This window comes from Ascaphus truei, chromosome 9 (genome assembly GCF_040206685.1).
Source record: "Ascaphus truei isolate aAscTru1 chromosome 9, aAscTru1.hap1, whole genome shotgun sequence".
NCBI lineage: Eukaryota > Metazoa > Chordata > Amphibia > Anura > Ascaphidae > Ascaphus > Ascaphus truei.
The window spans coordinates 33,988,705-34,013,704 of record NC_134491.1 but is presented as its reverse complement, the minus strand read 5'-3'; the positions used below and the strand labels follow the sequence as shown (position 1 = coordinate 34,013,704).

Here is a 25,000-nt window from a genome sequence, read left to right as displayed (position 1 = left end):
TGGGGTATAACACGTGTTATTAAACACATTCTTATGTGCTGGAATGAGGGTGCTGCATCTTTATGGATTTCTCCCCTAGTAGTACTGAGTTCCAGCCTCCCCTTCAAATTCATAGACTATGTAACCGGGGTTCTCACACTCCAGCTTCTTAAAAACAAACAAGTGCATAGTAAGAAAATAGTTTCCAAGTTATAATCATGTGCAATTGCTTCTATAGAATGAATGGTTGTGACAGTATCATTCAAACATACCTGATAAGGATAGCAGAGGCAGAATAACTATATATGTTAAATGTTTGCGCAATAAATCTGTTGATTATAATAAAATAAAAAGGGTAAATGGGATGTGAATGATTCCCTTAAAAATAACACTAAAGAAAGATGTTTATTTTGGACAAAGAAAAGAATGTTCATGGGACCATGTGAAGAAGGTCTTTGTACTCTCCAGGGTTGGAAAAATCCATGTATTGCTTTAGGCATGACACTGGTTGGGCAATGTTACTGTAAAATTTGATGCATTTCATATTACCTTACTCTTCTTTCATTCTCACAGAGAGTACAACTACAACTAGAATATGTTATGGTATTTGCGATGGTAGTTCTAATACAAAATGTACTCCCTTTTTGCAATTGTGTCTTTTTATAAGCAGCAGTGACATATAAGCCTTTAGTTACGCAGAGATTATATTCCCTCCGGTGGAATATAATATAGAATTTAATAAAACTACTATGTACATTCCTCTCAACATGTTTCAAAGCAATGTTCTGACTCAGACTTTACCCAATCTATATATATATATATATATATATATATATATATATATATATATATAAATCTCAAAGTTGATTGATTGTTAGTAGATGTGGGCATTCTCATTGGTCCCTCAGTCCGCCCGCCCATGACCCGCCTCCCCACGGGTCTCATTGGCCAAGAGGTACGCTGACCATTACGGATACACCTACTCCACTGTGACACGCCTCCCCCACGGCTCTCATTGGCCAACAGGTACGCTGACATCACAGACACAGCTACTCCACAGACAGTCTCACCCCTGCAGACTCACCATAACACTCTGACACTCTCTCCCTGCTGAATCACCCCTGTGGACTCAGGCACACACCTTGGTAGTTTAATACACTCCTGTTACCCCTCCACACACATCCTTACTGTCTCTCCGCTATCCCCACTTACCCCATGTCCACCCACCCCCTCTTCCCCGGTCACGCCACCGCTTACAAATCACTCCCTCCACACATACTTACTCTCTGCACCGCTCCGCTATGCCCGCCCCGCAAATTCACGCCCGCTCCGCAATGGCTGCCTTCATGCACAACGCCCACGCTCACAAATCCCTCCCTCCCCCTTACCAACCGATGCACCACAAATGCACCACAAATATGGCCCCATCATCACCCTGTCGCCCGCCTTACTGCACCTAACACGGTCATCGGCCGATACAATAATTATGGTCCCCTTTCCCGCGGAACAAATCACCTCCGCAATGGCCGCCCGCCCCGCAACTTCACAAATCAGGCCCCGTCAACCGCCTTACTGTCCGATACACGCTCATGTCCCCCTTGCCACAAATTACCACCTTTACGCACACTCAAAGGCAAATACAATAATTTTCACCCAGTACAGTACAAAGCACCTTTGCATTATTTCATTTCTAATTGTCTACCTCAGTGCTATACTGTATAACCGTAGATGTACAGTGAGAACTAGGACTTCGAGGCATTATGTATAAGTTTATAGCCACATTTCTTACATAACTGACAGTTATTACACATTAGTTATTTGTTTTCTTTTTTGATTGTTTTGTTGAAAGCTGCAGACAGATTGACAGTTTGATTTAGTTCTAAGGATAAACATCACTACAGAATCTGTAAAGGTGTTAAAAAACAAACTGTGTGTTGCACATAAAATTGACCATATGCCTACAATAAAATTAATTGTGTGAACTATGCTAAAATGAAGAATAATACAGGAAATTAATGATTGTCCTTTCTTAAAATATACCAAAAGCCATGATCATATACTGTAAGTATATAGAGAACAGAAATATAGTAAGTACAGAACAAAATAGGTGTTTTTAGAAGATCGTTTGTGCGTGTGTTTGTTTACAAAGCATGTTTTATTGTCAAAATTACATTTTTTTTTTCATGATAGGATCTTGTGATTTTAGCCTTCTCGACTTCCTTTCAGAGTTCTGTTATCATTCATCTTTAACAATTGAAACATAAATCAAGGTTGCATTATTCATGGTCAAGCAGTCATTTGAATATCTCATTTCATGTATACCCAGCTTGCCAATGGCTACAGATCACAATGCTTTCTTAAGGTTTTAGATAACATTTCTGTGTCCCGGAAATCACTATTGAATTTTTTCCTGATTATCTTAATGGGCCAGATACATTACAAATCCGATTGTTTTCATGCTTATGTTCATAGCACAGATGTGTTTAAGTTGAGTTTGTTTTATTGCTGAATTTTTAATTTCAACATTGCAGGGACACAATAAATAACGGTACATTTAATGCAGGAATGTACTGAATTGCAAAATTTAAGTTGTGATAATTGTCCTTCTTAGTTTTATGTTTCTTTTACAGTGTCCCCAAAATTTTAATTAGCAACTTATAACATTGAATTAATAATATGGCCTCGTTACCAAAATGATGGCAGCATGCACTGGCACAATTGAAATGAAAAGCATTAGCTTCATATATAGATATATTTACTTAGCGTTTCTGTGTCAGCCCATAAGGTACCTTACAGACCCACCATGTGCTTCATAATAAACATGCAGCAATATATCTGAGAGGCTTCAAAAATATATTCGTTTCAGCAATGCACTAGGGCCTGTGCACAGTTATGAGTCATATAGCAGTTGTTCAATGTTTTATTTGTAAGTCTTTATCCGGCATAAAATGTCTAGAGCGTTTTGGGGGAAATTCTGAGCCCCTCTTACCTCCTATGGTTCAGATGCGGGCGGGCGCGCTCACGCTCGCCACGATGAGACACATTGCGACAATGTGTGTGGCCAGCGTGAGGGGGCGGGTGCGCCTGGTCGGCGCTTAGCTGCTTGCTGAGCAAGCAATTTTTGAATTTGCTTCTCACAAGCGCGTCACGTGAGCTGTTCGCCCAATGAGGGCGAACCAGCTCCGTGACGTCGTGGCCACGCCTAGCCGGCCACGAATCGCCCGGCTGAGCCCAAAAGACCCATCTCCTGTGTCAGAGGAGGCGTGGCCAACAGGAGGGAAGGAGCAAGTGCAAAAATCAGCCCTGTATTTATCAAAGAAAAAATGCCCCATTTAAGGCAATTGGAGATTTATCTTTGCAAAATCTGGTGCAATTATTTTGCTCTCCAGTTTTGCATTCATGAGTCTTTAGTAGATAACCTCCATAGACGTTATTACCAGGTACATATAATAAGGACATTGAAATCTGTGAAAAAAGCACCTTGCAATAGTAGTTTCCTCTAAATCCAAAAAGCAGAAACACTGCGCAAAAAAATGTACGTATGCAATATCTCATTTGAAGTATATCATAGGTATGAAGAAGACATACAATGGTAATGTAATTTATTTTGAAGTGGGCGAATCCCTATGTCTGCCCCTTTTGAACTTGGTATAGTCACTTAATATCCCTGTGCCCCTGGAACCAAAAGTGGATTTCAAGCTCTATGGGGTAGGGACTCCCTGTGTCTGCAAAATTCTATGTACGGTGCTACATACACTGTCGGGCTTCTTAAAACAATATATTATTATTTCTATCAATTAGAATATTTGTTTTATGTAGTACAACATCATCCTTAGGAACCTATTTTTTTTATAATTATCGCCATAAAATGGTCAACATAAATACTGTAAGTGATTGTAAATTAGGTGAGGTTTTTTTTAGTACATGATCTATACTGTATACATTTACATTCAGGTGCCAAATCCAAGATTCTCTTTATTAAGCATAAGTAAGACACAATAGATTCTTTGGAGGATGCCTTTTAACCAATGTCAGCTCAATTCTATTGTTTATGCATGTTTTGAACATTCAGTAGCTTCTGATGATGAGCAACTCAGAGGCACATGCTTTGTAGGTTATGTCAGAGTAAACAAATGAATATGTTCAAGACAAGCGTTGGAGGAATCTCCTCTTCATTATGTCTCAGGTGAGAGACATACAGTAAGGTTATTCCTATAATCAGCTGGATCTCAATTCAGGATCCGTGAAAGAGAACCAACAAAACAAATCACCTTACACTAATACAGTGTATGTTTATTCTATAAAAGAGGAAACAGCAGTAGCAGGTATCAGCTAAGCACCTGCTTGTTATTTAACATTTTGTCAAAGGGGCAGCTACTGCAGAAATAGGATCCCAGTGGCTGGAACAGCAGTGCAGGAAGAGGAAATGAAAGTCGAGTTCACAAGCATGGATCAAAGCAGGTGGCAAGATTCGTAGTCAGGTTACACATGTATGTATGTGTGTATGTCTTTATTTATATAGCGCCATTAATGTACACAGCACTTCACAATCATATAAATAACAAATAATACAAATAACACATAGTGGGATGAAGTGCTACAGACATAAAAGTAACATTTAAGAAAATAAGTCCATGTTCCGAAGAGCTTACATTCTAATTGATAGGTAGGAAGAACGTACAGAGACAGTAGGGTGGTGTTCTGGTAAGTACGTCTGCACGGGGCCAAAGTTTATGTATAAGGTTTATAGTATCAACCATGGAGCTACTCATATGTTTCGTTAAGCAGGTGTGTTTAAGGTGGGTGTTAAAGGTGGATAGAGAGGGTGCTAGTCGGATATTGAGGGGAAGGGCATGCAGAAGTCCGGGGAAGGCAGCAAGACGCATAGTCAGGGTCATGAGCAGAATTTCGGGACAGGTAGTAATGGCGTAGTCAGGGTCACGTGCAGAGGTCTGGCAACAGGGACAGGAACGAAGGAACAAGTACAGGGAGCAGGAGAGCAGGAACTGTAAATGAAGCAGGAACTGAAGCAGAAGCAGAAACTGGAACAGAAACTGGAAATGTAGCAGGTACAGGTAAGGACCAGTATAAAAAGGCAAAGAAGGGAAGATGATGTTTATATGGGTCCTGGCTAAGGAAAGAACAGGTGCATGTGATCAGGGAAAGCAGACTTCAGACAGTATAAAGGAACTGGTAGACAGACAGAAGAGCAGTTCCGGTGGCCAAGAGGCACAGCTGTTGGATGGGAGCAGGAACAACCAGACCCCATCAGGGATGTCCCTGACACATTTTCATCAGAACTATCACAGCTATATTCTTAAATACATTAGCCATTTGCTATTCTTCAAATATAACTGTTTACAAAATGATCGAAATAATACATTAAGTAGTCTGCTTTTAGTATTGCTACTATTTATATCACTAAAGATTTTACTTCAAATAATTATTTAGAGAAATGCACAGTAGTGTATTGTCATTGATTAGATAATTGTAATTAACCTTAAAAATAAGAAGTCTTGTTAGTATTGAGTAACAAACATAATGTAAAATGTGCTTTCCTGCTACAATAGCTGCATGCCAGCCACTGTACCAATTAGCATACACTGCATTTTTGTAAACCTAACCCCCTGCCATTGTCATCTTGCATCTGCACTGTTTTCCTTTCAGTACCAAGAAAAAAAACTGCTGTATGCCAAAAAGAAATGAAAATCTCAAGATTATATGGAGCCAGGTTGGCAATATTACTTTGTGATTAAAACTGCATGAAATACACAGATGTTAGCATGCAGCAACACAGACAGGTTTCAAAGTAAGTGTAAAGCCCTTTGTTGCTTTAGAAACATGAATTATTTTCCAAAATCTGTATTGTTGTTAGTAACTAGAGATGGGCAAATCCGCCCAAATCCGTTTCTGATTTTCTTGCAGTTTCAACCCAATATCCATTTCCCAGTGTAAAATCCACAAACGGATTTGGTCGGTTTCAATCCATGTGGATTAATAAAAAACCGGCATTGGTTACAATGCGTGGACGGCTTTGTAGAACCTAATTCACAGTGTATCTTTCAACAATGAAATAGTAGTGCATAACATATGCAGTTACATACAGTATACATCACCTCTAAATAATACAACTGTATTATAACGACAACCATTAAAGAATATTTCTATTTCTATGTGTACATGCATTTTCTCAGAAATGTTTGTGACCTGCTGTTTGGAGAAATCTGATTTATTTTCATAACGATTTATCATCATAGTAAGTGTGCAATCTGCTGAACTATAGTTTATATCACAGCAGCTCTGTGTGAGCCAATTTATCTGAGAGAATGTTTTTATTACAAAAGCTAGACATTGTAAAACCTTGCATGATTTTACAGAAATACCAGTAGCCAAAAAGAAACAAAACTGTCAAAAATATAAATGGCAGAGCTTTTCGTAATAGAAACTACAATATGTTTAGAATCATAGAAGAAATCATAAAAGAAAACATTATCCCAGGAGCTCTGTGTCCAAAGCCAGACAAAACCAAACACAAACCTACTCACAAGCATTCTACTCCCACAATAAGTCCCATCAGTTTTCCAAAGAAATCCCAATCTATTGACAATCCAAACTCAAACACACAGATACACTACAGTTGGAAATTACTGCATTGAACACGTAGTAACAAAGGACAGTGAGAGAGTAGGGGGTATTATACCTTTTATTGGACTAACAAGTAGTTGATATGTTATGTTGAGGTTTTGAACTTCTTGAGGTCCTTCAACGGCTACCCACCCTTCTTTGCCCACATTGAACACCAATCCTATCCCACCTTAAAGTCCAAGAATACCTTATTAAATAACTATATAGACTATTGTGTCTATTTTCAATAATCTCGTATAATGTAAACCACTTGTGGGCCATGGTATCACTTAAAATTATTTTAGTGTAGATTGTGCATGGAAGGAGATCATAAATTAGCAATATTTGCTATATTTATAACATGTATGTATACAAATGAAATCCACAAATACATTTAATAAAACCTATATTAGCCTATATCATTATACTGTATGTACAATAAGAAAATGGAAAATGTACATACCTCCACTAAACCATTTAAACCCAACTGTAAACATTACATGACTTTGAAAACATCCAGATGTGAGAAATGTCTAATAATTAGTAATATATTTATGATAACACTAAGGGAACTGCTGTTTTTTTTTTTAATCTCCTTATATGTCCTAGCAGCAATAAGCATCAGACACAATCTATATGTTTTTATTTATCAAATTTTTAATACCAATATACAATGACACATTGCCTTTCATTCAGCTTTTTAATTTTTACAATATTGTAAATATTTGAATTTGCAGATGTGTATGGGGACTTGTTTTTTTTTTTTTTTTTAAATAAATGGACTATAGATGATATTTTAGTAAAATAGAATTCCAGTAGTCCATGCTCAAAATTAACAGTGAGTGGATTTAATGCAATAAGTAAACACACTATTTTGCTCTAACCATAATTATAGTTGCATGAAAAAAGACCTTGATTGCATGTACGTACAAATGTAATTTGCATTGAAATGTTACAGGCTTAGCAATGAAATCACTGGAATTAATCAGGAGTTAAATATAGATTCACATATTTCTTAATAATGCTTAATCAATAAATAGCTAACTGAATAAATTAGTCAAAAAAAATTTCAATGCAATTTGCCATGCATGGTATTCAATATGTAAGACATTATAAAAAAAAAACGTAATTATTGTTATAAGAAGTTCATAGCTTTTATATTACTAAACAAGACTGAGCATGGGTGACAAATATCGGTGACTCAACATTTATGATAGTAACCGTCAAAATGTAATACACTGATTTATATATAATATAATTTTATTTTGTGTACTGTAGAATTGTGCAACGTACAGTATCATGATAAATGGCAATTGTTAAAAAAAATACTTCATTTTAAAAATTCAAATGATAATACTAACAATAGATCTGTAATGATTGAACTGCCCACTACCTTAAACAATTCTTTCAAGTGTTTTTTTTTTCCATTTTCAGAATTCTACACATTTTACAATATCTTCATTGCAACACAAATAATAAACATAACTTTGCTGTCTAATTGTAAGATTACATACAGTCATGTCATGCAAACATACAATATGTATCTGTAGAAGATGCATGCAGAGGTGAAAACCGGAGACTTGCTTTGGGGAAATAAATGTAGGCTTTTATTTCACCAAAGTGCAATACACAAAAACACGGCCAAGGTGCAGCAAAAAACAGGTGGGCAATATACAGGAAAGGGCTTTCCAAGGCCAAAGTTCAGTTTACCCTGTGTATGGGAGTCCATAAACACCTATATGCAGTAGATCTGGATCCCCCTGACATCAAGGACATGGCAGTATGGCCTACTTTCCCTAGGGGTCAAGGACACGCGTTCCCTTTCCTGCCTTTTAACCACCGTTCTAGACGCAGCTGAGCTCGTTAATAGTCATGTGACATATTGGTTACAACAAAATAGTGAATTAAATATATTGAAAACTATACAGTGTTAAAACAAATACATAGCCACATATATAATGAGAATCTATAAAAACACAAATAGTGATAAAAATGAATGTGACCCAAAAAATTAATATTAAAAACCTAACTTGAGGAAATAAGTCTGCTGCTGTACAAAGATGATGACTCAGTATCACAGGTCCATAATAAATACAAAAAAGGAAAAAAGTGCAAAAACTCTCATAGTATAGTATTTTAGGAGTATAATAATGGTGTCAAACAATGGTAAGATATGCACGTACATCAAGAATATATACAGTATAACAAGCATTTTGAATAAAAAAAAAGTATAGATGATTATCTCCTGGATCGGGCAAAGCCTGACATCCGCGTCCGGTCAAGAACACAGTATTATTCAGAGGTAGGTGACATTAACTCAGTATTATTCAGAGGTAAATAGTTGGTGACCACGATCACTGAAGCAATGGTTCGCAGAAAGTCTTGCCCAAGGAACGACCTCTAATCCAGATTGGGGGGAGCATAACGACCTGCCTGCAACCCACCACAGATACCAGAGATGTGGTTCCAAACACTTACCTGTAGGGCAACCTGCCCTGGGACACGCACCATTGACATTACCGTCAAACATGCGTTATGAATTTAGAGAATATCATATTAATGGATGTGTATGCAAAGGGCTAAGGTGAGTGTATATGCGATGTATAGTATCAGCCAGCAGAGCTACCCCTATGCTTCGTTAAAGAAGTGTGTTTTAAGAAGGGCCTTAAAGGTGGATAGAGAGGGTGCTAGTCGGATATTGCAGGGAAGGGCATTCCAGAGGTGTGGGGTGTGAAAGGTTTTAGATACAAAAGGGGTAGACAAAAGACATCCTTGAGCAGAACGCAAGAGTCGGGGAGGTGTATACAGTAGCAAGAAATTACTGTAGGGCTGAGACGTAAGAAGAGGCAGAGTCTTAAAGAGCAGGAAATACATGATTTACTAGGAAGCCATGAGAACGAATTCAGCAGGAGAGATGCTGAGACAGATTTAAGGAGCTCTTTAGCTGGCCTGGCTTAAGGAATTTTTATGTGCAGAAATAGGATAGTAAGAACCATAGTAACTCTTGCCAAATGCTTTCCTTTTATTTCATAAACAGCTATAAAATTCACTGTAGCAGGAATATCTTAGCTGATGGATGGCTCTGTGTGACAGTTATTAGAAATCCATAAGTAGTGTTTTTGTCTTTTTAGAGGAAGAAGGTTGGGCAGAAAGGATGTAGAAGCCATTTTACGTCTGTGTCCTTTTTCATTAATTGATCATATGCAGTAAAAGATGATTTGAGGGCAAACTGAAATCTGTTTAATATAAATAAGATTTAGCATTAAAAAAAAAGATTTGCAATGGTCGTAATAATATTGTCTTTTCCCCTGTGGCAGCTATCACATTTGGGTGGTCTTCATGAATGGAAGTCAAATGCTAATAAATTAAATTAATGGTAGGAAAGGTAACAAGTCATTGTGATTAAACAGCTTTTATTTTACAATGATTTTTTCCTTTTTGTACAGTATCAAATTCAGGTCTCTCCTTATATTCCCCTTAGAGCAACTATATCAGAGGTGGGAAACTCAGTCCTCAAGGGCCACCAACAGGTCAGGTTTTCAGGATAGCTCTGCTTCAGCACGGGTGGATCAATCAGTCCCTGATTGAGCCACCTGTTCTGAAGCAGGGATATTTTTAAAACCTGACCTTTTGGTGGCCCTTGAGGACTGGAGTTGCCCACTCCTGACCTATATTGCACTTTGAAAAGTTTACTGCTTTAGCTACAGTAGATATGATGTGCTCTGCCCCAGGCACTTAAAGCAAATCAGCAGCATTTTTAGACCTGTGTAAATTTCGGTATATTAGCTATTTATTTTGCCCATGTACTATACAGGGAACTATAGATATATATATTCTTATATATGACCACCCTAGAAGAAGCCCGTGGGGGCGAAACGCATTGTGGTATTCATCTGCTGCTGGCCCTGACTGTTGGCCTCGTTTGGACTTTATTTTCTGGTTTGGGACTCTCCTCATATGTTGGTGATTCACTCCAACTAGGGTGACCACCGTCCAGGACTCTAAGCTGCATTGAACTCAGACCACCTATGTTACACAGGAGCTGAGTATACTTTTTACTCTGGTTTTTTTTCATATGCCATTGTAATTTACCAGTGATTATACTGACCTCAAGTACATGACCAGTTTCCTGTATGTGTCTTTACTCTGGGTTTGTGTTTGGGTCACTGAACTATTCTCATGTTTTTTCTCCTTGTTTATATGAGCTATATTTGTAGTTTCATGCAATAAGGTGATGTCATTACAGTGCCCTACATATGAGTTCAGCATGCTTAGTGATACTATTTGTGTTATGTTTACACCTTTCCTGGTGGTTTTACACCACATATTTTTCTTTGGAGTTTAGGGCATTTGCCTTTATTGTTTCTTTATACCATCTCCTCATTATATGACCGGCCGGTTGTTAATCACTATGGGTACTTGGTTCCCATAGTGGTTTCAAAAATTGAGGTTTTGTTTATATTTTTTTCTTTTTTTCTCCTTATATCTGTGTTATAAGAGTTAGTCCCATTTTTTTTTTTTTTTTCGTTCAACAATATTCTTTTGAGTCCAGTAGTTAGGGTTTCAGTCAGCTGTTTTTGTTTTTCTTTATATTTTGATTCAATAAATGTATTATTATTATTATTTTTGCAATATTAGTCTGAGTGCTTTTTGTGAGGTTTCTTTTTCTTTTTCTGTGTTTATATACTTTATTTACTCCTCCAGCACCGCCAGCAGATGTTTTTCTGTTATTTTCAGTTATTCTCTGTTTTGGTTTAGACAGCGTTTATATATATATTGGTTGTTCTGACGCGGTATTCATTTTTGTATGTCATATATATGTATATATAATATTGTCACAGTACATGTGGTAACTATTTATTTTTATTTTTATTTATCATTATAGCAAACAAATTAACAATGAAATAATGTGCAATGTAATACAGTCAATGGTGATATTATATATGCTTTCATATCTCTTTTGGGAGTTCGAATAGAAATCTAAGGTACACAAATTTTTATTTTTAGGCAAACTATGGAATTCACTTTTGATTCTGGGCAAAATTTGAGCCAACGTCCAAGATAGGTTCATTTACAGATTTATGTTATTTTTGTAATACTTTTATATTAGTAAACTGAAAGAATAATGATAAGTTCACCCAGAACCACGACTTTAGGGAAGGCGCTCCTCCTTCATAAAATATATATGTAGTCATATAATAAGATGTTGCACATAATGTATTATTTCAACAGGCTTTTCTAACACTGCTTCTCCTACATGCTGTAATAAGGTTCCTGTAAGACAGTATCAGTCACCTCAAAATCTGGCGTATATTCTTCTTCATAGAAGATATACATTTTTCTTGTCAAACAAAATAGGAATTGTAAGAATTTGTACTTTTTACACATTAACATACAGGTGCAGGGCCTACATTTGCCTCATCCTTGTTTGAAAATTGCAGACTGGAACATACAGTATATATTATTTCCTTAGACGATGACATCTTTAAAAAAAATCAGAGTATATAGATGTAACAGGTGTTATTACAACCATTAATGCATTAAGGTGATAAACACAAGCGCTACTATTGTTTTCAGTAGCTATGCACTAATGCTTGTGTTGAACTCATTGCGTTAACTATGCATTCTTCCTGACATCCTAATTCTCTTTTGCAGTCCATTAGAAAGGTTGCTCCCATTAACATAAACTTGCTTTAGATCAGGCACTGACTGCCTACCTTACTTTCTGATGGCTGTCCAATACATCTCATTACATACTAGTGCTTACTGTCCCTGTTATGCTATGCCGTAACCACCTTTGTGCATATCCATCATGTAGCACCAAAATTAATACTCATACCTGTTGTAGCTCTCTCCCCCTGGCTTCCTTTAAAAGCAGACCACTTCCACTTCCTGGTTGGCAGTTTAATGTTCTTTGTGGAGCACAACTGAGACACCTGTGAGATTCACTAATAGCTAGATTAGAGCATTGAGTAATTCAAAAGTATAATGTGACAGTAATATTCCTTATCAGCTGATTGCTCACACTGCTAGAGCAGCAACCTAGAAAAGCAGTGGATGCGGGTTCTAGTCCTGTTGGGTCTGACACCATTCCAGTCATTAAGTTGGCATTTTAGGCGCGTATCAACTCTATATAGTTGGGATGGAAATCATTTTAGGAAGTGTGGGATGCGTCTCATTTAAATAATTTGCCATGATTTATCCATTAGCATTTCTACCAGCCAAGTACCTCAGATCTGCTCCATTTCAGCATGGACATTTCTCCCCAATCTATTTGGAAGGGACACATATACAACTAAGGACATATATACAACTGGGGACACTACTAAATTTGACTGCCTCCGCCCCCCCCCCCCATGTCTGGATTGGTGTAAATCCACAGTTAGATATAATTTATGTAATTTTGTATTTTTCCCCCCTCTCTTTCCACTTCAGTGAATGTTATATTTCAGGGTCAGGTTTGAAGTAATGTCAAGACTGGAATAACATCACGTTACTGTATGATAATGCAATCGTTTTCTCAAACCTGACGTTAATCCTATGCTAATGAAATGTAGTAAGTATTAGTTTTCTGAATGCCATTTTAACTTTAGGAACATAATGTCCTACGTGTTTTAGGTGCCGTCACATTACGAGCCCTGATTTAACTGAGCATTCAGCATCTGCTCCTTTATTTCATGCATAGATTTGCCTTCTCTATGAAAAAAACTGTGTACTTCATTACAATAGGAGAAACATTCTAACCAAGTTGGAAATGATTAGCGCAATTACAAAATGAAATGCCAGTGTACAAATGTAGCAGACTTTATTGCACAATAATGGATTGCCACGGTTGCGTGTATTAGGGTGCTATTTGCTGCATCTCTATGCAAGTAAATGAAGCCATGAATTGCACTGCACAGTTTGCATTCCAAATTGCACAATTTAGTGCCAATCCCCACAATAACAGGGGCAATAACATCTGCTAAATCTGTACAATGGCACAAGTACTAAATAATTTTCATTGATCAAAATAACATATAAAATAATGAATGTACAATATGACTATATGAAAAAGATATTTATAACAACATTATAATGAACAATTATCAAAGGTTAATCTTAAATATTAGGTATCTTTCATAGTGTAAAAACTCTTTGGATTCCTTTATTTTTATTCTCTATATGTGTACTCTTATCCTAATGCTGTCTGATAATGTATTATATTCTAATGTAGTCTAATGTATGCAGTTCTTTAGAGCAATGTGTGCATGGTGAACTCCCTTAGGATTAAAATGTAATGATAATAAGTAATATAACAGATTCACACGCAATGTAGTTTAACAATGCAGCTTAAGTTTAATTGTTGATTGTACAGAAACCACGAGATGCTCCCCTTGTGTCTATGCCTTCTGACATAATATTCACTTTATCCAAGCAAAGTGCTAATATGAGTCGTTAGCCCTTATCCCAGATGCTGAGAAGCCACTTCTCTGTGCTGGGTATTAATTTAATCCCATTCATTAGAAGGTAGCTAAACACCTCTCCATCACTAGAAAGCGGCGTCACAGTATATGGAAGAGAGACCATTGATTCTGTACAGAAATCTTTATTTCCCCACTTGTTTTCAACCTATACTCTAAGTATAGTATGCTGTCTATACTGATGAGTAAACATCCATTTGATTCTTGATGGGACGTTATGTTGAATGCAATCATCTAGAGAACTGTGAGCCCAAAAGCAATGGACAATGACCCAAATCTCAATATTTTTATTTCATTCACTCCTGACAAGGTATCTCACTGACAATATAAGACCTAAGGCATCTTTACAGTGTGCAAAAAGACGGATTTAAATGTAACCCTGCTGAGCAGAGACACCATAATGGTATTCAAATAGTCCCTTATTTTACAATTCCTGACATCACTACATAAAAAATATGAAGAAAAGAGCATAACAGTAATCTCTTGACAAGTCAGATTTATAGTACTGTAAAAATATGTTTGTGCATAGGAGAAAAGAGTTTGTCAAAACACATACAGTACAATAGAGTAAGAGTTTGTAGATGCGTTTGTAATTGACCATTCATATGTGATTGGTAATAAAAGCAGTGACATGCCAGAATGATCCTATTGATTACATCATTTAGCCATATCTGACCATCTCTTTTTGAAAGGTCAAAACAACAGAGCAATAAATTATTTCTGTAACTTAGCAGAGCACAATGTCTTTCTGTCTCTGCAAATTCTGTCCTCCTTTATTTAAGTGAGCTTTACAATTACAATGCAGTAATTGTGTTTTTGCTCTTAGAGAAAAACTGATCTGCAATACATACAGGGTAATGTGTATATTTAATGCCTTTAAAGTAGGAACTAGAGATGGGGTAACCAGTCCAAATGTTTCCCGAATTTTTCAGAATTTGCCACTCAAAATCAATTCCGACGTGTAAAATCCGCTGATGGATTGTTAGTTACAACCCACGTGGATGAATACAAAACTGCCATTGGATAAAACCCACTGGTGGATTTTAACAATCCATCCATGGATGAACTGTCGGTGTTTAAAAAAAAAAAATCTGCAAATGGCGAATCGTCATTTTTATGACTGATCTGACTAAACTGCTGAAATCGGGGGACCACAGGAACCAGCTGATTCATGGTGGATCCAAATTCACCCCAAAAAATCGCCCATCTCTAGGAAGAACCAGTTAAAACAGGATGTCGGCAGGCAAAAAAAGAACAAAGTTCAAAGTTCAAAAGACCAGTGTTCCGCCTTTTTATCAATATCTGGATCTATTTCAAAACAGGATGTCAATATGCATCATTTGTATTAGTGGTGACATAAATTATGTTAATAAAGGTGCATATAAAAACTCTTTAAAATATGTTATGTTTTTTTTAACATCTAGAAAACCTTTAAAGAAAGATAATACAACAAAATATGAATGTTTTTCAATCTATATTTGTAATCTTTGCATTTATGCTATAATTTAAAGCAATGGTTTAGATTTATATTATTTAAGGTAATCCCACTTCCTGTTATACAGTATGTGTACATCCAAACCTTTCATGTGGTGGTATTCCCCTCTAAATAACAGGAATTGTAGTGTGACATTTGCCAGGGGTCCACTTTGATGGCAGCTCCGACATCTGATAAATGAGTTTGTATTTATTTAGATGGAGTCCAGTAAAAATACCTATTAAAACGATAAACTTACTATTAACAAATGCAGGATTGTACTTCTTTCTAAAAAGTGTTAAGAATACTAAATTACAACTGTTAATTTGATTATTTCGAATGTGTTTTGGGGAGGGGGAGAATATGATCTCATGTTTATTTATATCACCAATGTAACCACCCAGGCAGGTTTTATTTTTATTCAGTGGGTAAATATTAGATATACAGTATTTCAATTTTAATAATGATTATCCTCAAACTTCCTTTTTTTATTGTCAAAGAGTTGGACAGATTTAATGTAGAAAAAAGTGTGCGGTAGAATGTTCCCCCAAAACAGCTGAGAAACAGAGACTGTACATTCTAAGGCAGGTGTTTGAGAATCAGTCTGTCATAAGACATGGCTGATGTTACTTCCTATTGCTTGTTCATAATATGGCTCCATTCTCTGGAAGTATTATGGATGTAGCCTGTTTTATTAAAGCTGTATTTCATTATTTCCAAGGATAACTGGAAAGGCAAAGCAGAAGATGTATTATAGATGATTACATATGGGATATATATTGTATGTATTTTTAACAGTGTTGATACAGTAAGTGTTGTTTTTGGTGTGACTGCCACTTGGATCCTATTTATTGCTTAAAGATTAGGAAACATCCCTGATGAAAAGGATTTTTCTAGCATAATGCAATGTTGATGCTACTTTCATAATATTACCTATTGGTAATCAACAGGTAATACGGAAGATTGCCCAATATGTCCACATAATCAGTAAGACAACTATCGATAGGAACCTCGCTCTAACCCCTTGATGGTTGAGGCGTGCTGCCTAGGGAGTGAATCAATGGATATATAGTGGGTGTATCAAGGGATGTACACAGAAAGAGTCCCTTTGTAGGCGCACTGCAGACCTTTATAGAATAAAAGTGGTCAGGGGTGAAAATATGAAAACATGAAGCAGGTGTAAATGCGCAGTCAGAATTTCTAACTAAACATAGATCTGTGCGTATGCGAATTGTACCCAAATAGAACAGTACATCTGTGGGTTTAATCAACCGCCTTGTGAAATACAATAGATAGCTACTAGAGGGCACAAATACACTCTATTTCCTTGCAGGGAAAAGGGCACTGTCGCTAGAAACAATAGTAACACTGCACCAGTGTATACATTTACTCAATGTATTTGAACCTGGACCGCTTCGAGGGGGGAACGCACTGCACCCCTTAGCGAGACACTGCTTAGCAATATGTACTAGGAATCAACCCATTTACACCTGCTTCATGTACAACGGCTAAGCAGCGATTAAACAATACATTATCCCTAGAACATACCTTGAAGTGTATCATGCCCATTTCTCCCTCTATGGGAACCTCTGATTGGCAATACCATTCTAGTCACAATTACTATACTTACCTTGCCAGACGCAGTGGGCCGTCAGCAACTTTTGCACACGCCGTAGACGCATGCGCGGTGGACTCCAGCTGTCTGCGGGTGACCACGAGTGCATCCTTAAACATCTTTGCTTAATTTCACTGTACCATTAGAACTACAGTGCCTATCCATATATGATCACTACATCTGGATACTTAAGCCACTTAGAGTGTGGAATAGGGTTTGGCTTTACATCAAACATCACCAGGTATCCATTCAAACTGATGAGTACCTACCTCGTGTTCCATACCACCCAACAACGATTATAGATGCATGAAAAATCTCAAAGATACTACAGTGATTAACAATAGTTCTGCAATAGCCAGAAATACTTGATACCTATGCCTATTGGGGGCTTACAGTAGATTTCTTAGACCTGTTTAGTGTCTATTTTAACACAGTATATTTAGTAGAATATGAATATGTATACTGTTTTTATCATACTTTCACTGAATTGAATAAAGTATTAAAGACATTTCGTTATACACACCTTTATTTTCACCCCTGACCACTTTTATTCTATAAAGGTCTGCGGTGCGCCTACAAAGGGACTCTTTCTGTGTACCTCCCTTGATACACCCGCTATATATCCACATAATCAGTAAGCCATATATTTAACATTTTTTTTTTTAGTTCTATGAAACAAAATAAATTGCTAACACATTAAATGGTTGCAGCTAAATTAACATAAACATTATTTATTTATATTATAGAAAATATTCTGCTTAAATCAAAGCAATTTGTTTGTATGGTTAGAAAATTGCTCATGTTTAAAGCAAAAACAGAACATCGTTAATATCTGGCTACTACTGGTATTTTGGCAAGTGATTCAAAAAATTACAAAACTATTTGCATCATTGGGGTCATCAGATTATAAACAATTATCCTTGTGTTGGTTTGAAAAAAAAGAGATTTGGAGGTATAATTATGCATCCTGTTTTATATTGTACATTTCCCTCAAGCCAAAAATATACAACATGGTAAAACATCAAAGATTAAAGATAGTTGGGGTTTCCCATCTTCAATCACCTCACAATCTACAACATTAAAATAAATCAAATTAGGAACCCTCTTCTATCTCAGGGTAGACATTTGACACTAATCAAGAATTACAAAACCATATGCAATTTAGTTTGTGTTGATAGTAAAAGTTAGAATTTTATGAATTATGAATAAATTAATCAAAATCCTTCATAAAATTAATCACTGAAAACTCTGATCCGATTAGTGAAAAGGTCTGCAGTGGAGCAAAACAGTAGAACTTTGGTGCATCTTCCTGTCCACATTAGATTTAACATTCTTAATAATGCTATTGATAGTCAATGCCATTGATGTGAGATCTGTTTATAACAACTATAGTTCATTGTTGCTACCAAATCATGTCATACAGCAAATGTTATTAAATGTGTTGGGTAAATCATACTAACCCCATAAATAGAAGAGAAAGAGAGGAACAAATATGTAGTAGAGTTAGTTAGCTTCTGTAAAGCAATTGTGCTGGAGAGACCAGGCATGTTGGAACCTCATTGAGTGTTGAGAAAAAAATACCAGGGCATCACTGACCATGCCTCAGTTTTTCCATACCTTTGAATTAATTTCTCACTCATAGCTGCACCTTAAATAATAGATAAGTGTAGTATAATGATTAAATGCACAATTGTTACATATTGCCAAACATATATGTTACTCCATAGTCCTTGGGCCCACTACAAGTAATGTGTGTCTTTTATTTGTACAGTACATTTTACACTGTAGCTTCTTAAACACGTGATTGCTTATCAATTGGCATGTATGAATCATACAGTTAACGGTACATATTCTGCTTTCACTTTACACTGTCAAAAACGTTCTGTTCATGTTCAGTGCAAAAATGACCCATTGCATCATCTTTAGTATTCTTAAAAATACACTACTGTGATTTATTTTCTAAAAATATTCTATCTCAGTTCTGTTCACAGCAATCTTTAAATTGATGCTGTCTTTCCTCAAGCTTACCCAGAACCATTCTGGGGGTTATTTATCAAAGTCTAAAAAAGAAAATACAAATACAGAAGATCTCAATGCACACTCATAAGAAGACAAAAAATAGACAAAAGAATATAAATATGGGTTCTCAAGGTTAGAAGCCTATCCCAAATAGGCTAATCACAATAAGGTAAACAGAGAGTTAACCAGATAGCACACCAAAAACTGTCTATGTCAAATAACAAGCATACTTATTATAAATACAGGCATGGGATACCAACATTTTGGTCCCTGGGGACCTTCCTCAGGGTTGGGGGACATGTATTAACATCTGTCAGCTACAATATCAGGGCAACACTGGTGCAGAAGCACTGCACCAGATTTATCCCACAAGGAAATCACATTGGTTTCAATGAAAATCTATTTCCTTTTGTGCAGTTTTTTTTTTTGCACCAATTTTGCAGACAAGAAACATTGTTAAAAATATCCCCATATTCCTTGCATATTATGGGGTCTATTTATTAAAGTTTCCCAGCTCCAAAACTGTGTCAGTATCATTGCAGAAGAATTGCACCAGATTTATATTAAGAAGAAAAAAAGAAAAAAGAATCACTTGATGGGAGTCCTTTTCTTTGATAAATATGGTGCTGTTTTTTGCAGATTTTAGTAAACAGACCCCTATATTTTTAATGGTGTTGGTTATTTTTCAGTACGCATTTTGGTCTATCTTATCTTCTTTAAATGAAACATTTGATTGAAATGCTCCAAAAATTGTTACTCAGGCTTGATAACTTTTACTTTATTGTAATCCAAACATATGTGGCTAATTGTGACTGGATCTTTATATATCTACACACACTATACACACATATACATACATACAGCCTGTAAGGATTCCTAGAGATCCAATATACTGGCACAGCACAAGAGATAATCACAAAACATGGTTTATTGGGTCCAAAATGCACACCTGTGCCCGACTTTTCGGTCTCCAGGGGCATAGGTGTGCATTTTGGACCCAATAAACCACTTTTTATGATTATAGTATCTCTTGTGCTGTGCCAGTATATTGGATCTCTAGGGATCCTTACAGACTGTAACTATTTACCCTGTACCGTGTACCACATCTGCCTCTCCTGAGGCCTTCTTTTTCAGTCTATCTATATATATATATATATATATATATATATATATATATATATATATATATATATATATATATATATATATATATATATATATATAAAAAGATCCAGTCACAATTAGCAACATATATTTGGATTACAATAAAGCACTGTTATTCCAACAGCCCAAAACCCATGCAAATTGTGTCAATTTAGCATTTATTGTATTTCCCTCACTGGAACTTGATAAGCAGGCCACAGTTAATCTGAAGTACAATATTCTAAACAGAGAGGAAGGAGAGTTCAGTAAATATTAATATGGCATGCCTTACAATTTAATGCTACAGTATAATATTGCCTGAAGCGTGGACCTGTCTATAATAATTGATTTTAAAAATCAACATATGACATGACTCATAACATGATTCTTCCAAGGTAGCAGAACTTGCAACTACCGTATTTGTTAAGCATTAGAAAAATGATTAATTTCCATGATAAAGAGCAGTGCTTTTACATGATCATTTAGGGGGTATGTCTATTATTTTCCCTTGTACTTATTCTCACAGCGAGCACATTACATTGGAAATGCTTCATTTACCATGCTTGAATTAAACCAAAATAGGCATTTTCCTTGCTTTTGCTATTAGCTCCAAATTGATCATGAAAACCAAAGCAAACATATACAGTATCTTATTAGCTGATTAACATTATCTGTATTTATTGTATTCAATTAAATTACTGCTGTTTCAAATTTGCCTTAACTCACTCCATTGTATAATCTGCATTGAGTTAAGCAACTGACTGTGCAGTTTCCTGCAGGCTGGAGGGCATGAAAGTATACAAGAGTATACAAGAGTATACAAGAGTATACTGTATGTATCAAGACAAAAGTCGAGCAATTCTGGGTCAAAATACCTGCACCTTACTGAGTGTGTGTGTGTATACATGCATACTTCCATTGCAATTAGTGATATTTTTTCTTTGATGCATCTTGTGCATTATTGGGTGCTACAGAATTGCTCCACTTGTGCATGACACATACATCTAGCAATCGGAAAACAATTCTTTACAAGTGCAAACAAAAATTAGCATAACATGCACAATTGTTTGCTTTCATTAATAGAGCTCTGACTCTGCCACAGAAAAGCTTCGAGCTGCAAATAAATAAACATTTTCAGATAAACAATAATATTTAAATAACGGAAGCCAAAAGTTACTTCAGATGCTATCATTCCTGTTTATATTTTAAATTAAATGAACTAAAGATACACTTCAGGCATATGGTATGAAACAATGGCATGCATGCCTTCTATTAGACAAATGCAAATTGTACTAATGGCAAGAAAGCAGACCGAACATTTATTATGCTGCTGTTAGTCTACCAGTCAGCAAATAATCAATCCAAAATACTATATACTCTAGATGACAACATTTATTTTACTGGTTACATGATGGCATTACTTGGTTCACACACTGGAAATAATTAAACATAAATGTATTAATACAATGATTTACTGTAACTAACCAAAGAGGATGAATAACAGCAGTGTGATGTGTATGTGCTGCTTGGAATTGTGTGTGTGTGTGTGTGTGTGTGTGTGTGTGTGTGTGTGTGTGTGTGTGTGTGTGTGTGTGTGTGTGTGTGTGTGTGTGTGTGTGTGTGTGTGTGTGTGTGTGTGTGTGTGTGTGTGTGTGTGTCTTATCCTTCCTTTGCAGCTGTATATGGAGTTTTTGGCATTTCAATAAATAACAAGTAACAAAATCCCTTTAGGGGGGGCTGGGGGGGAGAGAGGGGGGTATTATATCGGCCAGACTGCTCTGCTTTTATGTAAATCCTTGTTTCTAACGGATCTAGAGGGCACCCAAAATGGCGTGAGCTCATTTTAACAACCCACATGGACCAGTGAAGAAGGGAAGGGGAGGAATCATCAGCTTTGCTCATGTAATAAAGCTCATATCGACTTCTAATTTAATTGAGGGGGGATCCAGATCACTTGTGATACAAAGAATATACCACATCCTATGTTCTGCCTAATCAGTAGAATAAGGAAGTCACCCCACTGACAGATGTTGGGGGTTTCCCACCTTTAAACAAACGCTGCATTTTGAAAAGCAGAGATAATATGATCATGGCATTATCTGCTTCACAAACTGATCAGGGTCCAGGGCAATCTTTATAAGAAGGAGAAGGAGATAACAGGGGTGCCTTATATGATAATTAATGTAATACACACATGATCAGGATTCAGGGCAAACTTTATAAGAAGGGGAAGAAGAGCACAGATAAGGGTGGCATATTTGCTAAATGGGGGAAATATAAGTGACATTAAGCACATAACATGATGAGATCCATTTTGAGAAGACTGGGGTTAGATAGAAGAGGCAAAACATTAAAAACCCTACATCTGAGGGAGAGTGAGAAGCTTTACTCCATAGATTACAGCGACTCTTACTGTTATTTGTCATCAAATACAATCTATACAAATATATGTGCACATGCATATTCGTAAAATCCCAAGGTAAGTTCCCTGAATGAAAGAAAGGCGTTTTTTTCTGCTTCTCGATGCCCATGATCAGCATTTTAAATAGCTGAAATGATAAAAGCCCCCCCCCCCCCCCTCCTCTTAACCTGAGCGGTGCCAGAGCGGCCGGCAGCGCATTGACAGCGCAAGGGTTAAGAGCTCAAGGTATAAGAGACTGGGTCTTGAAAGTGGCCCACTGGCACCCCCAGTCTGTGAGAGGCAGAGCCAGCAGCTCCTCAATTCCTGCATCCAACAGGCAGCAAATGCCATCATATGGAAATATGTGAAAATGCACCAAGCCACTAAAGGAGACGAAAAAAATTCCCAGCTACTTCAACAGCTGCTTGAAAATGAAAGAAAATCATCCTCCGTCCTTTCCTCTGGAAAGTGTATTCTCAAAGAGCACAAGGCCAATATGGAGAAGAATTCACATTAAATATCAGACTGCTCATCCTCTCAGCTATAAACAAACATTCAGACAAATAAAGCATAATGCATCTGAATTATTAACCTGTTCTCCCCTATAAAAAATGAAACATTTATCAGGTCAGTTTGTAAGTGCATTATCTCAATCACTTTAACCTCTGTTACAAGAAGTACCCCTTATTATCAAATACAATCCATTATTTAAACATATTTTCATCCTGTTCTTTAGCACCTTCTCATCCGAAACTGTGTAATGGATCATGCCAAATAATCATCCCATGGTGTCAATCAAATGATTTTTTAACCGAGTTATTTCGTATCTCATTAAACCTCCAAAAAACATCCCTAACAAAACTGTGCTTTTTCTGTATTTTCCCAGACTATGTACCATCGGCTACTGTTACATAACTTGAGTAATTACATATATGTTTGACATTAAAAGGGGGAATAAACACCTTTTTTTGTCAAAGTACTAATTATTAATTACCTACAGGAAGTAATCAAACAAAAGAACTGTACAGAACAACCCCAAACTGTTAAGTGCAATAGTTGTTTAGAAAGCAAATGTGCCCTGACATTTTGTGCTGTATGGCTGTCTCTTGCTGCATCAATATGTTTTCTCATTTTCAAGTGAACCTGAATAAAAACAACCAGTTTTTCAGACAACAGATTTTCAGGCTAGATGGAGATACTTGGCTCTTAGATATGGTTCAGGAAGCTATGTAACCATATCCCTCTTCCACAGATAGATTAAGTGCTCAGGTATGGATTTATTTTCCATTTAATAGAAATTATTCTACCAGTACATCATACAACGGTCGCCCTTGGGTATTTCAGATCACTCTAACAAATGCGAAAATGCATTAATAAGTAAAGCAGCCTGCAATGCAGCTGAGACATAGGAAACAGGATCAGAAAGAAAAATTATAGAAAGATTAAGGTTTATGTTTACCTGGTGCCTCCAGAGTAAAGACGACTGCTGTTGTACTTTTTACCTGCAGATAAAATTATAACAAGGTGCCTCGGGGTGGATCTCACAGTCTTGCAAATTGGTTTCTGGTAACTTCTCTGCCCTTTGCCATTACCCAACACTGGCATTCTAGATGCCTGCACTTGATTTTCACCCAAGATACAGCTTGTCATGTAATCCGAATGGATTTCTCCATTAAAACCGGCTGCTGATGGAAGGCAGAGGAGAAGCAGAGCAGCTGCAAGGAGAGTTGGTTTGAAAAATCATCTCCAACGCAGATAAAAACGCAGAGAACACCACCTGCACGGCATATCCTTTTGATCACATCACCTTTACCTTGCAACCTGGTAAAATCCAACTACTTCGATTGGGTCGGGCATAATGCTGCACAATTAAGCAACAACAGTTTAGTGAGACGTTGCGGGGGCACCCTCCAGAAGTATATCCAACCGAGACAATGAACTTTTTTTCCAGCGACTGCTGTAAGCAACAAACCGAAGGCTTTGACCTTGCAATGCACCTGATCCAGGTTAATCCTTAAATCCTTACTTCCATGAGATGTTCCTTGTCAAGAAAAATAAACACCTCGACCGGTACAGCACCCACTAGATGAGCCGCCATTCAAAGGACCTATATGTTTTGCATTTATAATCCGGTGCTCCTCTAATTCATGTAATTAGACGGGCTGTATCTGATCAAATGCTCTTAGATCAAATAAAATGCAGGGAAGTTGGAATCGCCTGTATCGCTGTCCAGGGTGCTGAAGGTCAGCAGCACTCAGATTGAAGTCTTAGTTCCTATCTAT

The 25,000-nt window shown here is 36.8% G+C and overlaps 1 protein-coding gene across 3 annotated transcripts in view; it reads right to left on the bottom strand.

The window, feature by feature from the left end:
• The window catches only part of LRFN5 (leucine rich repeat and fibronectin type III domain containing 5), a 189,867-nt gene that overhangs the window by 163,925 nt on the left and 942 nt on the right, over positions 1-25,000 (bottom strand). For 2 of the 3 annotated variants that reach the window (XM_075614343.1, XM_075614340.1), the window contains exon 1: positions 24,178-25,000. This exon is cut by the window's right edge. The gene's annotated coding sequence lies outside the window, so the exon portion shown is untranslated. Of the gene's footprint in view, positions 1-21,802; positions 21,823-24,177 lie in introns of those variants that run through there. The other variant, XM_075614341.1, reaches the window with a different exon arrangement.